At 34.4% G+C, this 13,553-nt stretch overlaps 1 protein-coding gene across 6 annotated transcripts in view; it reads left to right on the top strand.

Moving 5' to 3' along the window:
- Positions 1-338: 338 nt before the first annotated feature.
- The window catches only part of Dlgap1 (DLG associated protein 1), a 784,970-nt gene continuing 771,755 nt past the window's right edge, over positions 339-13,553 (top strand). For 3 of the 6 annotated variants that reach the window (XM_048806496.1, XM_048806497.1, XM_015482529.2), the window contains exon 1: positions 339-509. The gene's annotated coding sequence lies outside the window, so the exon portion shown is untranslated. The remainder of the gene's footprint in view (positions 510-13,553) is intronic. The other 3 variants (XM_015482527.2, XM_048806495.1, XM_048806494.1) reach the window with 1 other exon arrangement.

Below are 13,553 nucleotides of genomic sequence, written 5' to 3'. Positions count from 1 at the left end.
TCCAAAGTGCAAGTTTAGTGATGCTGGCCATTGTGTCACAGTGTATTTTAATACTTGTTATATTTTATTATTATTGTTAATCTCCTACTGTAGGCACATTTATTACTTAAATTATGTAAAGAAGATAGCACATTTAGGGTTCAGTACTATCTGAGGTTTCAGGCATTCACTTGGGATTTTGAAACTACTTGTATTTATTTATTTTTTAATTAACATATAAACTCACTCACTTGTTAAGAGATAAGACTAAGACTGCTATTTATGTGGTTAAACAAGTAATATTGATAATATAACTATGAAGCTCTATTAACAGATCTGCATTCTTTTTTTTGTCCCCTTCTCTATTTTAGCATATTGTGAATAGTACTCTTGAGCCCCTTCGAGTGATTATCACTTAGACTTTTCCTGGGACACTTCTTTGAAAGGACCATCATACATCCAATTTGCTCAGATAATCCAAGATTAATGGAATTCTTGCAAAGTGAACTACACTTGTCTCACTAAGACTGGTAAGAGTTTAAAAAATACGTTTACCATTTGTGCATGATATTCAATGTCATGAATTGTTCTGAAGTATTTCTTATAATTTGGAAAGTTATATTAACTAAATAAGCATACTGGGGAAGAGGGAAATAGACTATCAGAGAAAGGCAGTAGAGTAGTACATTGAGTTGTTTATTAGCCAAGCATAATGGTGATGTATTTGAAGATATTTTTATTACTTTTGAAAAGTACAGAGATTTAAAATTAAGTGCCAGTAGAATTTCATGGCAAGAATTCTTCTTGTAGAAGACTGTAATATAGCTTATAAAACCTATAATTACTAAAAATCTGTGTTATTTTACCACTATGAAATCAATAACTGTAAAATGGAGACACTATCTCCTTGAAATTGGTTATGATGAAAATGTACCTATTGTGATTATCTATATGCAAATTTTTCCTAAGCTGAATACACATGTATTGCTTTACATGTGTATAATATTAGTGCATTTAAGTTTACTTTTGCATATCATTGCCTCAGCCTCAAAATTTCCTCTTCCAGTATACTAAATTGCCATACATTTTAGTAAGAGCTTATTATCAAAACAAAATTTCCATCCAGAGAAGACAATAAAGTTGAATCGGATGACATAATAGGAGTAGTTACTGCAGGGGCTTTTACGGGGGGAGAAGATGAGCGAACATGATTTTGCATCTCTCAGAAGCATATACCAGGGGTTTCCTGAGAATAGAAGCTAAGAGATAAACACAGCTGCTTGGGCCATGATAAGAAACTAGCTTGGGTGGACAGTTGTTGAGAAATAAAGATCATCCAAAGGTTTCCCTTCTCAAACATACAAGTTATTTTGCATCTCAAAGATCTAAAACTCAAGACCTGAGCCAGTAGGAGACACATATCAGAAAGAACAAGTATGTAGATTGGAGTACTATGTCTTCTGAGATGCGTATTCATCCAGTCTCTAGCAACTTTTAGAATATTTTCTTGGTAATGTAGGGGAAGAGCTATCCCCCAAATTTTCTGGTGAATAGGGTCTGGAACTGGTATCCGGGGAGGCTGAAAATGTACAAATGCCCCTAGTCATAGCATAGTGGCTGAGAATATGGGCTCTGGGGACAAACTGTTTTTTCCAGTTTAAATCCTGACTCTGCCACAATTTGTCCTGATTCCTGGGGGTAGTTGGGAAAATTCAAAGACTGAATTTTTAAAGGGTGACGGATACTGTATTGACACATAATAAATGTTCAATAAATGGTATTATCATGCTGGACATTTGTACAAATATTTATAAGGGCTTTCTTAGGCTCATTAGTGACCTTGATTTTGATGATTTTTCTCTATGAGATTTCAAATTTCTCATCTGTAAATTCTCCAACTATTCTCAACAATTTGTCATCATCTCACATAGCCAACCACAGGTGCGAAAATATTACTATATTTTTCAAGAGTAGATTTTGTGTTTGTAAATCCCAGTGCATGACACAGAAGTATTCAATCCATGTTAACTATGATTAATACTACTACTATCATTATTATTATATTTATTCTTCTTAAATACGTTCTTTATCTGTGACATGATTGTTAATGTTGTTTAAACTTTGTTTAAAACATCCTAGAGGCTTTTCTTTAAAAAGTCATTCCCATGTAATCTATTTACGTTCACTTCGGTAATATGATTTTTAGAAGATTGTGGCCTAGTGAATTTTCCTTTTGTATTCTTTCAAAAAATCAGTTTTCTCTAGTAATAGCAAAATGCTTAGTGTTCTTCTTGGCAGATTTACTAAGAGATCTACTTAGATCACAATTTAAATAAAACATTTAAAATGGAATTTTAAATAAAATATTAATATATTAAAAAATCTCAGAACACTTTTTGAAAACATGGTACATTGTTATCATTTTGTACCCCAATACAGCATATTTACCGTAAACAAAAATTACACCTTGTGATACCACCAAATTACTTCAAGCATAGCTGCTTCTAAATCTATCTCGACTTCATCCTTTCCAAGTGAAATTATACAAATTTCATTTTAAGTTGTTTTAAACTCTGATGATTCTTAATAGCAGAGTTTTCAGTTTCACCCTTATTAAGAACTTTAACCTGGTGAACCAACTATTGAATTAGTAAAGTCATAAAATAAATACTAGGAAATCAAGATCTACCACTGTTCACTACCCACTCCATCTGACTTTTCTAACTCTGTATTTGGCCTTATCGCCATGGTTTTCAACTCTTAGGACTGAATGACTTCATAATCTAAACTCTGATTATAAACTCTGCCAACTATGATTCTGTTTATAGTCAATGTAGTATAGTACTGGATTCAAAATAATAAATTAATTTTAGGAAACCAAAAATTTGGCTCTATCCCTCCTACTAGGGTCTGATATTGCTTATGCAGAGTTGTGTACCAGGGTTAATGAAAATGATCTCAATGAATTGTTGCAGACAAAATCAAATTTTATATTTCTCCCCATTCTTCATTTTTGTTGGTTTACTTCCAGTGTTTTAAAATAAATTAATTATATGTGTAAGCAGGAATAAAAATAGGTCAGATTGGTCAAGATATGTCTAGAAATCTTATACATAACTATATATATTTCATTTGCCTACAAATAAATTTTCAATAGAGCTAATTACCCTTGTTATGTAATTTCAGCTAAGCTAGATTTTTGACAGGAATTTCATAATTAAATTGTTTAATGGAAGCATTTTCAAATAAGTAGATCATAAACTCTTTCAGTGTGGGCAATGAGTAACTTTAGACTATCTGCAGAAAATTAAAAACTGCTTTTATTGGAAGAAAATTATTTAGTTTTAAGAGTATAAGTTTTCCTTGGAGAAAAAATTCTACTCGTCTGATATTTTGAAGGAATCTAAATATTTGGTATTCATATTAGTGGTTAATGAAAATTTAAGGTCTACTTAAATATTATGCTCTTTAATTGGGTCAAATCTGGTCATTTTGTGGTGTTGATTGTTATAAGATTCACTGATAGTCTTATTCATTTAAGATATGTTAGGAAGACTTTAAAGACTAACAGGTTAGTTAAGATCATTTTCCTTTTTCAAAGTGTATGAGGCATTATTAGTCCCTTAGTCTAATAGTTCCTTAGTCTTCTTTATCCTTTATTAAGAAAACTGATATTTTTCTTTTAGGCATATTTTCCTTATTTATGTGTTTTCATTCTGGAAATATATGGATAATTGTGGTCATTTATAATTCTTGGTGTGAATTGACATGAAAATATAAAATTTCATAGATGTATGAAATTAGCTAGATTATAGTTGCAAAGCATTGTTAGAGGTTCTTAATATCAAAACTTGAATTATTTAAAACATTCTAGAGGCTTTTCTTTAAAAAGTCATTCACACGTAATCTCCTACTTATATTCATTTCTATAATATTATTGTTAGAAGATTATGGCCTAGTGAATTTTCCTTTTATATTATTTGAAAAAAAAAAATCAATTTTCTCTAGTAATAGCAAAATGTTTAGTGCTCTTCTTGGCAGATTTACTAAGAGATCCACTTAGATGCTTTAGAAATCTGGCAGTAAAAATTCATCATGATAAAAAATAGGGATTGTCGTCAAGCAAATAATAACGTGATGCACACATCTCTTCCACTTTTTTCATATTCACCCTAAAAATGAAACTTTTACGTAAAAGAAAGATTATTGGACTGAAGGTTGGTGTGCTATGTTTCTAACCGTGATTTTAGGCAACTCACTTTCTAGGCCTCTTGAACTTTGGTGTTTTTCTTTTCCCTTAAAAAAAATATTAATACCTCATTTAGTTGTGGAAATTAAATGAGATGACATTTGTGGAAATGTTTTGAACTTAAAAGTTCTGCAAGAATGGTGCATATAAGTATTGCTCTTACCAGTGGTGTATCATGGAAACATTTATTATAAGAATGTTAAAAGCCTGAATGTATAAGTATTTTAAAACCTTTTTAATTAAAGAATTTCAAAGTTAAGCATTTTCAGTAGATTTAACATCACATTTATTGTCATTTCGTTGGTCAAGGCCTCATGTTTCCTGCTCTTTAGTGTGCAAGGATTTGTGCAACACTCATTGGCAGAACTTGAGCCATCCCAGTAAATGATAGGTATTGACATCAGTATTGTAATTTTATTAGCCATGAAATCCGTGAAGAGTTATTGAATCTTGAAGATTTAGAATTTCCTGGCATTAATGTCAGAAAATTTTGATCAAGGAATAATAATGATACTGTAATTTTAGTAGTTCTGATGAAGTCAATTATAATTACATATATTTTGAAATACAATTGGGAGCTGTAGTGAGTTCATTATGATGTAGGATCAGGAAATATAGAGAATTGATAAGACGCATCAGTTTGCCTGGATGAACTCGACTTTTTAACACCAGCAGAAAGTTCACAGGTGTAGCTGAAGACGTGGTCCTGACTTGATAACGTAGACTAGTTCGTATTTTATGGGGTTGGAATCAAAACCCAGTTTTGTATAAGCCCAAAGTCAGAACTCTTTTGCACTTGACCTACTTTTTTAAAAATATTTTTTTAGTTGTCAATGGACCTTTATTTTATTTATTTATATGTGGTGCTGAGAATCAAACCCAGGGCCTCACACATGCTAGGCAAGTGCTCTACCACTGAGCCACAACCCCAGCCCTTGACATATCTTTTTCATGTATAATAATCATCAATCTGCAGTGTGTTTAATAACTGTTCTGTCTTCCTCAATTTGATACCTAGTCTCAGTGATAAATTATAAAGCATTTGTAATAAGTGATTTCGAAGGGAAATCTTAATACATGACCAAGTAAGACATTTTTGAAGCTCTATTACCAATTTTAGGCTATTTACATCTATTAAATGACCCTTTTAATGTCTTAATCAGTGTCTTGGTAGCCTATGAAATGATTCATGGATGACTACATAGGGGAAATAGCCTGTTTCCATAATTGAATACAGAATTATCCTTCTCAGTTAAGAAATACTGAACTCCCTGCTCCAAGTTTATTTAACACCTTTATTAAGTTCAATTTCTCTCCTACTTACCATCTTGTCATGTTGAAGAATGTACGATCATAGTTTCTAATTTCCTTGGGAACTCCTAGAGGGAACCATCTCCCATCTACTAGAGTGATATCCTTGCTCCCACCCTTGGTTCTTGAGACTAATAGGCACTTAATATTTAGGATATGGATGACTGAAGGACAAAACAATTCGGTACATGCCCAGAGTCATTTAACAAGCCACTGCTATAATTGATAGTAAAATACTTTTTATTTTCCATCTGTTGATACATCCTATGATTGATTTATTCATTCAGGAAGGATTCATTGAACACATGCTGTGTGCTCAGCAGTTTTCTAGATGCTACAACTGTATGAGTAAGCAAAACTGACAAAACATTATTACCTTTATGGACCTTACCTTTTACTTGATAAAAGTGCTCCTGGCCACATTTCAAAATCCTTTACAAATAAAAAAAAAAAAGTTTTTTTCCAGAATTTATTTATCATAATTTTAAAATGAATTTCCTTAACAATGGAAAATAAATGGAAAGTTTCACAAAATATTCAAAAGTCTGTGAGACTTGAGACTGAGTGATTTTGTAGTAGATGCTACACCCTCAATGAAAAGATTAGTTTTTATTTAACATCCATTATTATTTTAAGTAATTCAGCAGAGATTAAAAACCTTATAGTTTTCAACTGTTTTAAAATATGATGGTGTTTCAGATATATATATTGTTTTTTTTTTCATTGAGACAGTAGCAAAGGGAAATGTTGAGACAGAAGGGGGAAAAGAACCACTGATTCAGTGTACTGTGAAAAAAATCATTGTAAAATACAGCTTCAAAATAGATTTTCATTTTATCTGTAAAGGTTTAAAATAAGTAAATTAAGATGTTCTCAGTATAAGAAAGAGTAACAGTTTGACTCAAGTATTCTAGTACTTCCAGTAATGTTCCCAATGATGTTGATGGGGGGACTCTCATTGTTTGTATGCATTTATTTTTTCTTATTTGGACCAACTGATAATTTTTCTTATTAATCAGGATGGACATTAGTTCCTGATATACAACTTACTAGGATGTACAATACTTGTGAAGTACAGGAGCAGAAGTATTGCTTTATAAAATATCATACATGTGTAACTTGTTCTTAAAATCCTTTTTAAGAATATGAACTATAACTATTTCAAAATACAAATATAGGCAACTCAGCCTCTCAGTTTACCAAATATCAAACTCCAACATTTGCTCTTTTAGATACTAATGTGAATTAGATTGGATCTTACCCTCAAGAAGTTTACACTCTACTGGGAGAAAGAAATAGTCAAATAGGCATCTGCAACAGTAATTTAGCCAGGTTTTATTCATTTAAGCTCTTGTGTTCAAGACATATTCATATGGTGTTTATATTAAACTATAATAACATAGAGTACATATTAGGCTTTGAATTATCCATTGACCCAGCCCCTTACATGAAGGAAAACGAGATGTTACAGGATTGTTTTGTTATGAGAAGCAGAATCCCTTTCAAGCTAGCTTTGGTGAAGGGGATCTGCTGGAATGACATAAGAGGAATGTTTTATGTAAGTATATCCCAGGGGATCCGCCTGGTCGACAGGTTGCCACGTTCTCTTTGACAGTCTGTATGGGCCTCATGACCTCTCCTCTTTCCTTCTTTCTGTGAATCTACTTCCAACTCCATCCTTCGACCTCCTGATGTGTTTCTTACACACTTGTTTCTTCTACGACATAATGAACCCCAAAGTATAATTTGAGATTTTCTAGATTAGCTGACTGCATTCCTCTTGGCAGAACATAGTAGATTTCTCGAAATATCTCATTGGTTCAGTTATTCACTCACAGCCCAATAAGCAGCCCTGAGAATGGAGTTATTTGGTGTGTACAGAAGCCCCTTCTGTGCCAAGGGGCAGCACAACTCTTGAGAAAGGGGTGTAATCAATAAGGTACTGTCAGCTCCTGTATTACTATGACACGTGTGTTAGGATGTGTTAGTGGTGATTATGGGCAAGTTGGCATTTAAGGTTTGCTTCAGTGCTTTTTATGTGATAAATTGTAAGCTTATTTTTTTGGTATATTAATTTGTGCCCTAAACGATAATAGAAACCAATGAGTAGTTATACTTCTAAGCCATAAAAATGCCACGAGTGATTCATGGTTTATATTTAATATGCACACTCTAAGTACCTGAATGTAATAAATTGATGATAGAATTTTTAATTCAAAAGTCCAATGGAATTCACACTTTTGCAATCACCATAAAATTTCTATTGCTAATTGCCTGCTTTAAACTACACTGTGCACCTCAAATTTTAGAATGTTTAATACTTAAGGACTTAAACAGGATGTAATTTTACTTCTCTTTCTTCATTCTCTAAAGTTAAATATACAGTCATTCCTTGGGATCCATGAGGAATTGGTTCCAGGACCCACAGTGATATCAAAATCCTTGGATGTTCAAATTGCTTATATAAAATGGCATAGTATTTGCATGAAACTTCCACAATCCATTTATTTTAAGTCATCTCTATTTTACTTAGAATGCCTAACCCAATGCAAATGCTATGTAAATAGTTGTTATAGTGTATTTGTTTAGGGAAGAATGGAAATAAAAAAGATGTTATTACAGACACAATTTTTTTCATGTATTTTTAAACTGTGGTTGGTTGAATTTATGGAAGGGAACTACAAATATATAGGATCACAAATATGATGGAGCTGCTTAGTTTTTTTGAACTATTAAATTATGTCTTCAATTACTTTTATTGTGCAAAGCACTGAGTTCATTGCTCGAGATCTAAGGGTGATCCTTGATCTTTGTCTAGTTCAGTGGCTGATACTATGAAAGGTACATTGGGATATAAATAGCTTCATCCTAACGTTGCCATTCAGTCCATTGTTACTGCTCTTTCCTTGGGATGCCTTTGAAACCAATCACATAAATCTCTCTGTTTCTGTTCTGGAAAGTCTCACCAATAAGAAATTTGATGCTATTGGGATAACAGTTTTATAAGTTATTATTATTTTGATGAATTAACTGCTGACTGCTTTATAGTAATTTCCTGTAGATCTGCAATACATAGAGAACTGACAAATTGTGTTACATAGTGTCAGTCTCCGTATGTATATTGCATAAAATGATACATAACTTCACAAAACGAATGTTCAGATGGCCTCACAGATTAAAAGGCAAATGTAAACACTAGTGAGGTTTTATAAATTCCTCATGTGGCTTTCTCCATTGTATCTTTGATTTTTTTCCCCTCAATACTTGGAATCTTACTAGGATGTATTTTCATAACCATCTTTCCTATAATCTATATACAGTCAAAACTCAAAGGAATATCTCTCTCTCTCTCTCTCTCTCTCTCTCTCTCTCTCTATATATATATATATATATATATATATATATATCTCCTCTATTTTAAAACATTCTTAAGATAATATGCAGACAAAGATGGTTCCAAAAGTGAAGAATGGTATTAGTAATTATAATCATTATTTCAAAACCTCTTTCCCCCTTTGCCCCAGGAAAATAGGAAGCTTCTGCTTTCTCCTATTTTATATTCCTACATTGTTTCCTAAGTAGGATGTAATTTGAGGTTCATTGATATCAGTTGAGGCCATCAAAGACTCTTGGACCATCCCTAAACTCAGACTAGAATCTTTTTGCAAATCTTTTTGCAAACTGGGGTCAGAAATATTCCAGCCATCATTAGAGCTGTAGGATGCCAGTTTGCTGTAGCAATAGGGAGATGCTTCTATAGAACCAGACGTCTGGAAATCCAAGGTAATTCATAGGTTTTGTGGTCAAACAAAACCACTGTCCATGGTACCAAACAAGAACAAGAGTTAGCCCATTTCTTTGGATTGATTTGATGCAAATGGTGTTAAAATTCTGCCCCCCAAAAATATCAAATGATACTTATTGTCACAGAGACTAAGATGCCATATGAATGGAAGTGGGGGGTCTTTCATCCGCCTCTTCATTTATGTATTCAGTCAGAAATGTGTTTTAATTGTCTTTTATAAATGGGTGGCACTGATATGGGGAGTCAAAGAAAATGTTTCTTTATTTTAACTTCTTCTAAGGATGAGGTCCATTGTAAAAATGACCACAGATTCCTTCCCTCTCTCTGTGGGTGGTAATGTTGCAGATCTTTCTATCCAACAGTGAGTTGCACTGGACAATGGGATGTTCACAACAGTGGTTTCAGCAAAGTCTTGAAAAGCACTTTCATAACGGAGCTTGCCATTTTGCTTCTTTTATTGTGGAGTATCCATGGGAGGAAGCATAGGACAACCAACTAGATAACAGGAAGTTATTGGCCCATGCACCAGCCAGCTGCCATGCTTGGTAGTGAGGCCACCCATCACCCAGGACCAGCAGCTCCTGCCTGACCTGACTGACCCCCAAACTCACTTCCAATGCATGAACTAACCTAGTTGGGGTCAATGGAATTAACCCAGACCAGATGAAGTCTCAGCAGAATTGTGCACTAAATAAATGCTTGTTGTAGTCAGCCACTGATTCGCTTGTAAAATAGTTATATAGGATAGTAGAGTAATATATGGCTTAGATTATCAGAATTTGGTGATGGATAAATTTCTGAAGATGGGAAGAGCTGAGAAAGAAGAGTTAGGTTTTAAGCTCAATTTTTAAAAAAATAAATAGGATTTGGGTAAGCAGAAAAAAAATAATAGATGAGGAAAACAAGTGATTTTAGCCTAGCTGGGAGACCAGAAGAAAACAGGAGCATGAATGTAAAATCTCACTTTGGTCGATTTGGTGGATAGATCAAGTGACATACCACACTTCTACTAGATCACTAGCTTTACTTCCAACTCAGGTCATTTGCCGTGGCAAGCCCCCAGGGGAAAAAAAAAGTGGGAAGTGTGTGGATATCCCTGTATTTTATATTGGTGATTCTGCCTGTATGTTTAAGTCCACTTTAAAAGAAGCATTGAATTTGGTTGTCATATTTGGCTAAGGAAATGCAGTTTTGGAAAAGTAAAATATTCTCTATTGTCATTAAAACATTCTTTTATACAAGTCAGGAACCAGAAGTTTACATGAAAAGTTGTTATTACTCTTTTCTTAATTCTCCTATCTCACAGTGCACAAAATATCATTCCTCTCTATTGAAGGAATAAACCCATAATTTTACCTTTAGATATATGACAAGATTGTGCCAAATTGAGAGTGGTTGTAACTAATTACTAATCATGATGTGTCTAATCAAAACTGTCATAACTTATCTTGTTAGCAGTACATATATATGAACTCAAATTTCAATTAATATGCTTTTTCTCTTCACTGAATTCATAATTTATAATGTGCTAGTTATCTCCTACTCCCCCTTCAGGTCATGGTCAAAGAACTCCTCCTAAGCAAAGTCTTTACTTATAACCTCAGTCAATTTCAGTTTGGGTGTGGCTGTGTATGGAGTGGTGCTCATTTTCTTTATAGGATTTCTTTCGGTGCATGTTGCACTTTCATGGAATGCTGTTTGTCCTGCCTGTTAGATTGTAAGCTTTAGGCTTGTCATTTTATCCTCAGCAAGGAGCACAGTGTCAGGCATCTAGTGTACGTTGAACAAATATTTGTTGAGAGGATAAATTAGTGAAGAACACTTTTGCCTGCATGAGGTCTCAGTTGAAATGCTAACAATGGAAAATATCAGGGGGAATTTTTTCTAGGCAGAAGCCAGAGCTGAGGCCCTACATGGGAAAGAGTTTAATAGAATCAAGGAACGGAAAGGGGGAACCAGAGCTTGGTGTTCCTTGTGGAGTTGGGAAAGAGGAAATCAAGGCACTTAGGATACAGGGCCTTCCAGGCCATAGGAAGGAGTCTGCATGTTGGTCTGGATGCAGTGGGGAGAGACTGGAGGGTGGGAGCCTGGTACCAGTGGAATAGGTGATAAGATCCCCTGAGGTGCTGTGCAGGAGATGGCAGGGAGGTGGGAAGGGAGTGGGGGCTAGAGATGGGCCAGGAGCTTTAAAGTGGTAAAGATTTTGACTTCTTTTAGGTTTGTACTGTGGATGTGGAGAAAATTAAATGGATTTTGGATATTTTCTGAAGAATAATTAGGATGCTCTCGATGGATGAGGGGAAACCATTATGGAGATGTTGACTAAGTTTGTGTCTTGAGCCACTGAGCACCAAGTGTTCATTCACTGGCGTGCAGAAAGCCTGTGGATAGGATGTGGGGTGGCTGCTCTTTGGAGATCAAATGACATATTTGTAGATAGTCCATGTTTAAAAAAATAAATCCCAAGAAAAATTAAGAAGGATTTCAAATAAACTGAAAATGAAATCATGACAGACCAAGATGGGTAAAATGCAGCTCAGCAATTATTAAAGGCTTTTTTTGCATTAAATGCTTATATTAGAAAAAAAGAAATATGCCCAATCAAAGGTCTAAACAAGTCCCTAAAGGGTCTGTATATCAAGAATCCAAATAACAAGAAACAAGAAATAATTAGTATAAATCAAGGATGGAATGAAATAGAAATGGAAAAGCTATGAAGAAAATAAAACTAAAAGGATGCTCTTGGAGAAGATTAATAAAATTGACGAATTTTACCCAATCTGATCAGAGAATAAGAAAGAAATTAAAAATGTCAGGAAAGTCTGGTATCAGTAATGATTTCCCAGAAAGATAAAAGATAGGGAGAGGATAGTGAGAGAGGCTATCAGCATTTTAAAGTTTTTGTTTGTTTGTTTGTTTGTTTGTTGTGTGTGTGTGTGTGTGTGTGTGTGTGAGAGAGAGAGAGAGAGAGAGAGAGAGAGAGAGAGAGAGAGGGGATTTAACCCAGGCACACTTTATTCCTGGCTACATCTCCAGCCCTTTTTATTTTTATTTTTATATAGGATCTTGCTAAGTAGCTGAGAGTCTCACTAATTTGCTGAGGTTGGTCTCCAACATGTCATCCTCCTACCTCAGCCTCCCGAATCCCCGGGATTATAGGTGTGCTCCAAAATGTCCGGCTAAATCAATTCATTTAATGTCAAAAATGAAATGGGAAGTTTCTTGAAAAACCACAAACTAACAAGGTTTTCTCAAGAAGAAATTGGTAAATGATAAAAATTCTAATATCTATTAAATATTTGTGTATATTATTTAAAATCTCCCTACAGCTGGACCTGGTGACACACACCCCTGATGCCAGAGAATTGGGAGACTGAGGCAGGAGGATCGCATATTCGAAGCCAGGCTCAGCAACTTAGTGAGGACATAAGTAACTTAGCAAAACCCTGTCTCAAAATAGGAAAAATAAAAAGTGCTGGGGAATGTGTAGCTCAGTGGCAAAGCATCCCTGGATTCAATCCTCTGTACTGAAAAAGAGAAAAAGAAAAAGAAGAAAAGAAAATCTACCTACAAAGAAAATTTCAATATTAAGTGGCTTCACTGATGATTTTCTGTCACTTAGGCAAAAGTATTACTGACATAATAGGAACCCTTCCAAAGCCTAGATCTCATTTCATGAGATCAAGCATTATCCTGCTACCAAAACTAAAGACATGATGAGAAATGAAACCGGACAGACCAGTGTCTCTCATAAACATGAATTGTGTTTCTCTATACTATTAACAAGTAATTGGAAATTAAAAGTCTACAGTGTGATTTATAAGAGCATAAAAATTATTAAATACTTAGGAGTAAATTTAACCCTCTCTTTAGAATCTATAGATAGAAAACTACAAAATAAGACAAAGAAATTTAAAAAGAAAAATAGCAGAGAGATAGCCCCTGATCAAAGATTAGAAAACTCAATATACATAAAATCTTATTATGTTGAAAGTGGCCAGTGGTTTCAATATAATCTCAGTGAAGATCCTACCAAATATATTAGTAGATTAACTGATTCATTTAAAATGTATATGAGAGAAGAGGAGCAGCGGCCTGCTGAGAGGCAGAGCCGCCCCCTCCCCCTGCGCTGGCAAGGTAGAGGGAACTGTGACCACCCACAGAGCAGGCCCAGCGGCCTGCTGAGGGGCAGAGCCGCCCCCCACCCCC

Source organism: Marmota marmota, unplaced genomic scaffold (genome assembly GCF_001458135.2).
Source record: "Marmota marmota marmota unplaced genomic scaffold, marMar, whole genome shotgun sequence".
Taxonomy (NCBI): domain Eukaryota; kingdom Metazoa; phylum Chordata; class Mammalia; order Rodentia; family Sciuridae; genus Marmota; species Marmota marmota.
Note: the sequence above shows the minus strand (reverse complement) of the source record. Positions and strands in the feature narration are given on the sequence as shown.